Genomic DNA, 10,343 nt, shown 5'->3' with positions numbered 1-10,343 from the left:
CCAGGCAGCTATCCAATGTTTATGATGAAAGTTAATATAATTAAAATTGAGGCTTCCATAGAGTGGTTTCAAGAAAAAAAATATAAATGTTTTCTGGAACTTAAAAAAAAAAAAAAAGAGTCAAGATAGGCTTACAGATGATCATGGTTTATAAGTGCGGAAACAAACAATTTAATTTAAGAATCTATATTTATGAACAAACTAAAACACAACAGATATGTAAGCATAAATAAATAAAAATGTTAGTTTAAAAACATCAACAGTGTAACAATTTCTTTTTATTTTTTTTACATTTGTAAAATAATATAGAAAATACAATAGACTTACATATAATAACCCACATACTGGACCAAACACAGTGGGGTTTCCTACATTTTGTGACTTTACCATCACAAAAGAGATACAAGACACTGATGGCAATCAAATCATTAAATAGAAACAATCTGATATAAACTTTTCACATGTAAATTATGAGTGAGTCAGGTGTGAATGTACTTTATTATTATACATGTCTATTGTATTTTAAAAAAAGTTTTTCATCCCTGCAGAAGTAAATCTTAATATTGTATAATAATAAGGCAAATTATAAGTAATTGTTTGCTAGACTATTAGTTATTAGACTCTCATTGTGGTTTAACAAAAAAAAAAAAAAAAAAAAAAAAGATAATTTACAATTGTGTTCTGAAGGAAAAAATTCAATAATGTTATGAAGTTATGGAGGAAATTGATAACATTTTGAAGGAAATAATTTGAAATTTTGGACACTGTCCAACATACATCTTTTTTTTTTCTGGAAAGTTACTTCAGATATGGGTTTAAACATGTGCAGTTTTTCCTCAATGGTGAAGCAGTAATAGATTTAGAAAACACATCATCAGTATCAGATACAGATAAGCAGAAACATGATGCCATTAAAAAATTACACATTTTTATGAACTCAAATGTATAATCATTTTACAAAACAATTTACATTGTATGTTTTATAAATATTTCATCTAATAAATTTAAATGAGTTTAAAAATGTCCTCTAAGATTATGCAGACATCTTGTTTTCACATAAGAAAGACTGCAATCTAAATGGAAACAAACTGTTACCAAAAAATGAAAATCACTGATTACAATATACTGGTATACATGTTTATAAATAGATATCACATCCACCTTGATCCACTCTGGCAGCTACAAAAACTCCAATAGTAAAATTTATTTCCACAAAAATATAAGACCTGTAAAATAAAAGAATGTTTATTGTATTAATATCAAAAATAAAGTTAAGTAACTAAATATATTTAAAAAATCATTTTCTAGTGTGTGAAATGGACAGCTTACATGGCTAATCATGAAATCAGAAAGACTAATTTAACACACTGCAATGACTTAGTAAGGAAATTTAAGTTGTTTTAGTGAGTAACTTTTTATGTTAGAGATCTTTTAAATACAGAATGCTTAACTGTATATATTATATATCATCTGTTCCTTGACTTTTGTCATGGGGTTCACCTAACCAAATCCCTAAACTTAACCCAGTCATCATGCAGATAGAATATTATTTGATGTATATGCCTATAAACTAGGGGTGCACTGGATAGTTGCTCCGGCTCTGGCTTCTGCTGAATATTCTGCACTTTTCACTATCCGGCTCCGGTTGGATATCACTACCGGATAGTAAAAGCTACACCTGTATTTCTATGAATATTGTTATGCGCCTCCGTGCTAAGTGTTTTCCAGATACGCCAAACGGAGGTAACACTTAAATATCGAAACAACACAGGCGAAAGGCAAACAATATAAAGGTAGTCGATGCTGATAAACGATGTCCAACAAGAAGTTTAAACTAAATCTCCATGTTAATAAAAATAAACCAATACTCATAAAGTGGACATGATTCAATAATGTCAGTTCTGAAATACATTAACTTTTTTGTTTCAAATAAAAAAATCTGTTTTTAAAACTAAAAACTATGAATATGCACCAAATATTTTTTTAGTACAAAGACAAGGCGTGTTAATCTAAATAGAAATAAGACTTTACATTATAAATTCGCATTACATACATAGCAACGATGTCATGCACATTTTAAAAGCTTGTCTTGACTTTTGAGTGGTCTAGTAAACATGTAATATTCCTTAACTACGCCACGCTGATAATCTGTCTAGATGTGCGGGTATATCTCCAGAGGTAGAGATGAGCAACCCCCACCTCTTTTTGTTTGTATAGTCCATAACATTGAGTTCACAGATAGGCAGCTTACCACATCAAGCCAGATGTCAACGTGTTGACACTTTCCAGAGGTCACATCTTATGAGGGAACTGAGTTTGTTTACTTAGAGAAGAATTTTTATTAGGGGCGGGACTACAAGCCAAATCTTTATAAGGTTAATCTGGTATGAGTTTGTTTATTATGAGATAGGTTGTCAATCAAGGGTCTGGACCACATGCCACACCTTTTATACTTTTGGCCGGGACAATAAGTTTGTTTACTTTAAGTCTCAATTAGGAGGCTGGACTACAAGCCAAACAGACACTGACCAGGGGTATCTTTTAAGGGAGGGCTCAAGAGACTCAACATGCTCAACTTCTTATTTGTTTAATCCATGACAATGTATTGATAGACATTGACCATTCTTAAGCCAGAATGGATTAACGCAGATTGTTGAGAAATATTGACACTGTCTAGAGGTAACTAGATGATGAGACTAAGTTTGTTTACTTGGAGAGAAATGTCATTTAGGGCGCTGAACAAACGTTCGTTGCACAATAAAATAAAACAAATATGTTTTTGTTTTTTTTGGTTTTCCTAATTCTCTTAGATCTATATAACAGTAGATCTAAGCATAGATATCAATAAAAGGCCTACAGACTACAATTAAATCTATGTTTCGCAACATTTAAGGCTCTGGCTATGAGTAGGTATAATAGATGTTCCTGCTGTTAATAAAATATCGTTTGCCGCAAATGGATTAATAAATATATGACCGACAACGCTTCAGATTCCAACTATTAACTAACAGCTATCAGTATTATGCCCTTGAATCCAGAAGCAGTCTTTGGACTTAAAATTACAAGTTGTTGGTCAGAAATTCTTGAACACATACATCCAACCACCATACAAGCCAGATGAGAGATTTACATTAGTAACTAGTTAAATATTTACTAACATATTTTACATTGACCCTCCAACACACAGCCTTTATAGTTGGTGGCCTTGTACATACATACAGACACGCTCATGCTACACAGATTAATTTTTGTTTATACTGTTAACCTTTTATAAATCAATCAGTAACAGAGTTTAAAACAATAAGGTATATAAAAGGAGAAAAAAACAAACAAATATAGGTATGTTATTAACAGTTTCGTAAAATGCTCAGCAATACAAGCTATTTACAAGACACTTAGGTATTCGGCTCCGGCCGGATATAAAAAAGTACTATCCAGTGCACCCCTACTATAAACAAATTTTATATTGTTTAATGCTACATATCCAATATTTGACTAATATGCCTATAAACCTCATTGAAAAAATAATCATTTATACATACAGAATATTATGAGTAGGACTAAAATCTAGGCTATATCAAGTTGAATTTCACAATTATTATTTAAATTATACAAAATGGATCTTTTAAATATTTTGACATGAATCCAAATAAAACAATTTTCAAAATAGGATTTTCAGAAGGCCTTGGTTCCTTTGTTGGAAAATAAAGATAGTTGGTATTTGAGATAAACACATGACACGCAGATTAATAAGTGGTTACAAAATCTTGACATTATCTTGACATATAAATTAATCATCATTTGATACAAATTTTTTTCCCGGGCATGCTACCCTGCCTCATAGTGGTGCCCGGGTGGAAACCATCGTAGGAGGAAACGAAGTTAAAGGGTAGCAAAACAAGACTCCCGTGGGGGTGCCTAAGGGGGTGCGAGAGCATCCTCTTGCACTGCGCAGAGTTGTAAAAAAGCTCCCACAACCTTGTCACAATCCAGGCGCTGTTTCTCAAGGGGCTGTTACATTAATGGCGTGTCCCGCATGGTTAGCCTGGTATAGAAAAGGAAAATGGCGGGGGTCTTAGTGTACGCGGCCTCTTGCCGTGAGTCTGACCCACCCGCCAGTGTACACTGTTCTCATTCAGGCTGGTGAGGTGAGAGAGCTATTGTTCACTTTTGCTGGCCTAGAGTTCCAAATAGCCGAAGGCTCAACTCTAACTGACAGTTTCAAGAAGAAGAAGAAGAATAAAATTTTTTTTCTGATAGTTAGTGGCTATTACATTCAAGTTTTTATTTAGCACGCACAAACACATGCCTCCATTTTTGAACTTGAATTTTTTGTCTCACTAACTCTACCAATAGTTTAACATTAACTTCAATCAGTGATGGGAACAGACTTTGAAAACATTTTAGGAAATTTTGTCCACCAGCGTTTTTTAAACTGGCCTGTTGCAGCGACTTTAAAAAGATGTCGCTGAATTTTTTAAAATAATGTAGAATTAATTATATTTATTATATTCTTTAAATAATGTATCATTCATTATCACTAAAATCTAGGACTAAACCTAGATTTTCTAGACACTAGTAATTCCTAGTAAAGATTTATCTACTATAAATCACTCATTAGATGATATTTTCTTGATCAAGAATCTAGATTAGAACTCTAGATAAATCTAGACTTGTAGTTGGACTTTTATTAGTCTCATTAGATCTAGATCTATCTATATCTAGATCTACTTAAATCTAATCAGACATTATATATCACTGTGCAAGAGTTAATTAAAAAGCTAGAAACTTTTAGTTTAACTAAAACAAATTAATTAAGGCCAAAGTTTAACTAGAAAAAAATAGTTTAGTTAAAATCATAGTTTAATTATTTTTTTTAGTTACAAACTAAAATGTTTAATTAAAATTTGTAAAATTTTCAACATGTAGTAGCGGTTGAAAAGCACATCCCAGTTTTCTGGTCTTGTGATATCAACAACCTTTGATTATCAAAGAGTGATGCAGTTAACAACTATTTTGTCAGTCTGCATTTGAAGAGGGTAAAGTAGAAGCTACCCGTGAGTCAATATCTGCACTTGAAACTAGCAGTAGTATTAAATGTTGCTAAACATTTGTTTACCAAAAGCTTTTATGCAATATTATGAATAGAGTTGTTCCGAGTTTTTTCTAAAATCATGTTCTGGTGTTTAATTTCTGTTTATAGTGGGAATCTGATTAGCGAGTTAGGTCAATATTTAGTAGTTTTAGTCAATTCATTCTCTGCAGGAACATCAAGTACAACCTTTTTATAGCTTAAACCTTTGATGAAGCAGAGACATATAATAGATTCTAGTCTTAAGACTTATTATTGAGATCTATGTCTCAATTATAGATCTAAAAGCATTAGCATAATGAACTCTAGAAAAAAACAACATCCTAATCCATACCCTCCCAGACCAAAAAGTAAATAGACTGTGTCCGACTGATTTTAACAGTCTGTAGGCCTAGTGTACTGTACATGTGTAGTCAATGATACTACAAGACTACCCTGTTTTTTTTTTTTCATTGCACGTTATGCAATTGTGTTTGCTTAATGTTGAGTGGTCAAACAAGAAAATAACACACTGGCCCATGTTTAGTCAAGCATGTTCGTAGATCTATCTTTACACTGAAATTTGTACACACCCTTCCTGCCCAAAAAGTAAACAGACAGTGATTTTGACAACCTGATCAGATAGACATAGACACATGTAGGTCTAGTGTACTGCAGTGTGCGGCCCATAGTGACAAGACCACCCCATGGTTTTTTCTATGCACACTTTTAACGGTTATGCAATAGTGTTTTTGAGTGGTCAGACAAGAAAATAACACTCCAAAATTTTGTTTCTATATCTTTCGTTACTAGATCTAAATCTGAAATTCTAAATCTGTTATTTAATGAGATTTTAAACTTTACCGGTATAATAATAAGTTAATATAATTTTTTTTGTAAAAGTACCAGGTAAAGGTTTTAATTCAAGGCAAATATACAAGCGCACATATTTATTTAGACATCTTTTTTTTTAAATTTTATTGTGCATTAACGTTTATGTAAGAAACATCTTCCTCAATACTGATGTTATTATGCTCTACAATGTTAAAAGAATTAGTTCAAGCTGCAGGCATAGAGTCGAATGATTTTAGATAGGTCTAGATCCCGCCCCCCCAAAGTTATGAAAAGGTTTGTATGGTATGATTAATCTTTAGTTTAGTTTAACTACATTTTGAAATTCATGATAAACTTTTAGTTTAACTACTTTTTGTTAGTTGAAACTTAGTTTTAGTTTAACTTTTTAAATTTAGTTTAGTTCCCATCACTAAGTACTGACCTTTCAAATTAAAGCTTTTGAAGTGTAACTATGATTGGAGACCAGGTCCTTAACCTTTAACATTTCTTCTTTTCTTTTACTTGAGTGTTCTTCAGAATAATGTCTGGAGTAGATGCCAAGTTCCTAGACAAGAAATAACCCAAAATTTTATTGCATGCCTTAATCCAGAAATACTGTTGTACAGTAGAGAGAATTACAGCTTTAAAGTAACTGACTTGTGTTGACAAAACTCAAAAACTAACTTTTTCTTAAAAAAAAAAATCAAACAAATTAGTTGATTTGTCGCAACGAAATGACTTCAAAAAAAGAAAAATGACTTACTACAAACAAACAAACTAAAGCTCCAGTTTTGTTCCACCTCTGTATCCTACTGTTTATGACTCCATCATCACCTAAATAAGAACAAATTTGTGTTAGAGATCAAGTCACATTAATTTTGGATATATGGACTTGGTAACAACTTAATTTTTATTTTTCAAATAATTCTTTAAAAAAAACATATGTACATGGAAATATAGTTGTTCATTACTGATTTAAACTGTATTCATAACACATTTTCAAATTAGTGCAAGCTGTTCCATGCACCCATGGCATTTAAAAATAAAAAGTTCTTGCATACTTTAGCTTTAAATTAGGAAATATGAACTAATTCAATAATTTGTTTTGTGCAGTCTGTTATTTAAGATCTCAAAAACTAAGACCACAATTAAAGAATTGATTCAAGATTCTATACTGTATTCCTAATAAACTAATTTTGCCTTTGAAACCAAATTTTTCTTTATGTAGTATGCAAACAGTTTTTTTCCTACACACAAACCTATTTTCAAAACATGATTTTAAAGTTTTTTTATAGTATATATTAAATATAGAGGTTCTCAGAGCAGAGAATCTATGAACTAGTATAGAATAGACACAAATCCACTTAAGACAATTGAACAGTTATATATCATAAACTTGAATCCTATAACAAATAAGCACAAATGATACTTTTAGAAAGGCTCAATATAAACTAACAAGAAAAATTCCTTCACAATGAAATGAAAAAAGAAACTGAAATGAACTGAATTTACTGAAGCCAATTTTTCTCTTCTTTAATATAATCTAGAAGTCTCACTTTTGTGATGTTAAAATTGTTGTATTGCCCTTGGGCTTTTATGAGCTACTTTTAGTTCTAAATACAAAAATGAAGCTAAGTGCTAAAATAATGATCAATGCATACATATTACTTAATAATAAAGCCAGCACTAGGGACCATATTTTATTAACGAGAGAACATGGTGAATTAAATATAGCCAACTACATGACAACACTGACCAGGACATGAACCAGTAGCACTCTTATATGACAACTCCACCTAGCAGCAATGCAGTGCCAAGTGAAATAATCATTAGATGATCTCTATCGCAAAAAAAAAAAAGGTCTTTCTGATAAGTGACATTTGCAAGCATGTCACCCAGGATTATGTGAAGCACATATTGATTTGGTTCTTTGCTCTGTGTTTGACATGCTCTGTCAATGACCACATTCCGCACCCAGCCCTGCCCCCACTCTAATATACAGTAAACATATGTAAAACACATTTCCTCAGATTAAAACATTATTATTATTATTATGGTAAGAATAATTTAATCATGAGAAGGAAAAAATTAATCTCTTTCTGTTTGCAACACTAATTCCTAATATCTACAGTACAAACATTACTGCTTATTGTACCTGGTTTGAAGTGACTGATGAGCTTCTTCCTAAATAAAATGAAAAGACTGTTGAAGGAACTCGAAATCAGCTCCTTTCAAGATGTCTGCTGCCTCATTCATCATCTTCAGCAGGAAAAACATAACTATGAATAATAACAAAATATTATTTTATGAGCTTTTACCACATACAGAAATAAAAAAAAAAGATGATTAATAGATAAATAACTCCCTATTCCAACTGTGTACTTACATCTTTGGACTGTGTCTGGGAAATAGCAGCACTTAAAAACTGGATTAAATGTGACCATTTATCAGCAGCAATCAATAGAACTATTGACCTTGATTTGTTCTCCTAATCTAAAATCAACAAAGACAAAACAAAAGATTAGAAAATGACTTCATTGAAAGTGCATACTAATCAATAGACAGTATTTCAATGAAAGTGTGAATCTTTAATAATAAGAGATTATTAGAGCTACTTCACAAAGGATTTAGGTTTGTGGATAGAAAATAAAAATCATTTTGTAACTTGACCTACTTTACAACTAGTTTTAATTTCACTAACATGTAAACATTCATCCACTTACTTATCAATCTGTTGGAAGCAGGAAGGAATGACCAACACAATAGCAGGGACTTCACTTTCTATTCCATCTAAAATTTTGATATGAAACACACAGAAGATGAGATAGTATTAACAGTTTAGGCCAAGATTTCACTTAGGCTGTTATATTTATAAGAAGACTATATTGATAATCGCTAATGAATTAGATTTATACTGAAAAAAATTACAAAAATTACCTTCCATCTTTCAGCATCAAAATTTTCCAAAATCTTGACAAAGTCCCCTTTTGCTAATGACACCTGAATGTATAAGAAACAAAAATCTTTACTATTAATCCCAACAAATACAACCACATTAAGAAGACTTAGCTACCACTAATCATTAATTAAACCTGCTCTGGTACCATGGGATCTAAGTGACATCAAACCTTTTTGGAACATTTTTTTTTTATATTACAATTAAGATATTTCATTTCACACAATTCCTTATGAGGCTTTCCAAATTTAAATATTGTCTGGTTATTTATTATTTTGGTCTTTGGATGAACTTTATTTCAAGCATTTTAAAACTGTGACTATGATATGATGTTGGTACACATGGACCAGGGACAAGTCCTAACACAAGATATATGGATAAGCTCCCAACTATTTCATGAACAAACAGGAACAAGACAATTATTGCACCTAACTTTGTCTGATAATTTAAAATCAAGGAAACTCAATTTGGAATGATGAAAAAGAACAAGATCTTTGATAACAACAGTTGTATGTTTAAATGAGAATAATATTTTTATTTTTGTTTCAAAAACAGACTGACTTTTAATTGGGAATGAAGAAATAAGGACAACCTGCACCCATTAAATCCCTGTTACATAAGATCTGAACAAAGTGGTCATCTCATTTCCATTAGGACTAAAACAGAAAGATTTAAAAATTCCTTTATCCCACTTTCGGTCGGAGTGTTACAAGATCAGCTGTCGTCATCGAGAAGTACATAGAAGTCAAATTTATAAAGCGCTGTGTTTCGTGTGTGAATGTTGTTCGAATTTTTCATCTATAATGTTATTGTACAGTAGTTACGCTGATGTTGTCAACTGTAAACTGTAGTCAAACTGAATTTCTATTTGATTGGATCAATAAAATTATCTAATCTTATCTTATAATAAAATATGTCACTACAAAGAAAAAAATTTGTTTAACAGACATGAAAATAAATCTTTGAACAGTGGCTAAATCATTGTGTCTTTTAGGGAATGTTCTTGTAGAACTTCAAAGAATGTACAAAAGATAAATGACAAAGACATAATTGGCCCTAGCTTTGATCACTCTTGTGCCATTTAACAGTTTAAGTGCATCAAAGGTCATAAGACTTCAAACAAGTCCTTTGTAGCTGTAGAATTTTCATTGTACAAGATCAGGTTGATATTAGCAACTATCTGGTTAACCATTGAAAAAATCGTCTAAACAATTCAATGATGATAACTGGCTTTAGTTTATAGACACAGCTATACAGAACAATTATAGATGCAACTTTAACAATTTGGTTCTCCTACAGAATAATAAAGATTCATACAAGGAAACTGAATGAAAAAGTCCCATGGCAAACTCACATGTTTGTGCTGATATTGGACAAGAGCTCTAGCCTTCAAATGCCATTCTGGCAGTTCTTGGCGGTGATGAACTGGGTGAATATCTCAACTTCGCTCTGTGAGAAGATCTAACTAGCCCTGATAGTCCA

At 31.6% G+C, this 10,343-nt stretch overlaps 1 long non-coding RNA gene across 1 annotated transcript; it reads right to left on the bottom strand.

Annotated features, from left to right (window-relative positions):
• Positions 1–258: 258 nt before the first annotated feature.
• On the bottom strand, positions 259–6,341 carry LOC129922319 (uncharacterized). Its single transcript, XR_008774293.1, has 2 exons — positions 2,054–6,341; positions 259–1,226 (listed from the first exon to the last, which is right to left on the bottom strand). It is a non-coding gene; the product is annotated as an uncharacterized LOC129922319 (long non-coding RNA).
• Positions 6,342–10,343: the final 4,002 nt, after the last annotated feature.

This window comes from Biomphalaria glabrata, chromosome 13 (assembly GCF_947242115.1).
Source record: "Biomphalaria glabrata chromosome 13, xgBioGlab47.1, whole genome shotgun sequence".
Taxonomy (NCBI): Eukaryota; Metazoa; Mollusca; class Gastropoda; family Planorbidae; genus Biomphalaria; species Biomphalaria glabrata.
Note: the sequence above shows the minus strand (reverse complement) of the source record. Positions and strands in the feature narration are given on the sequence as shown.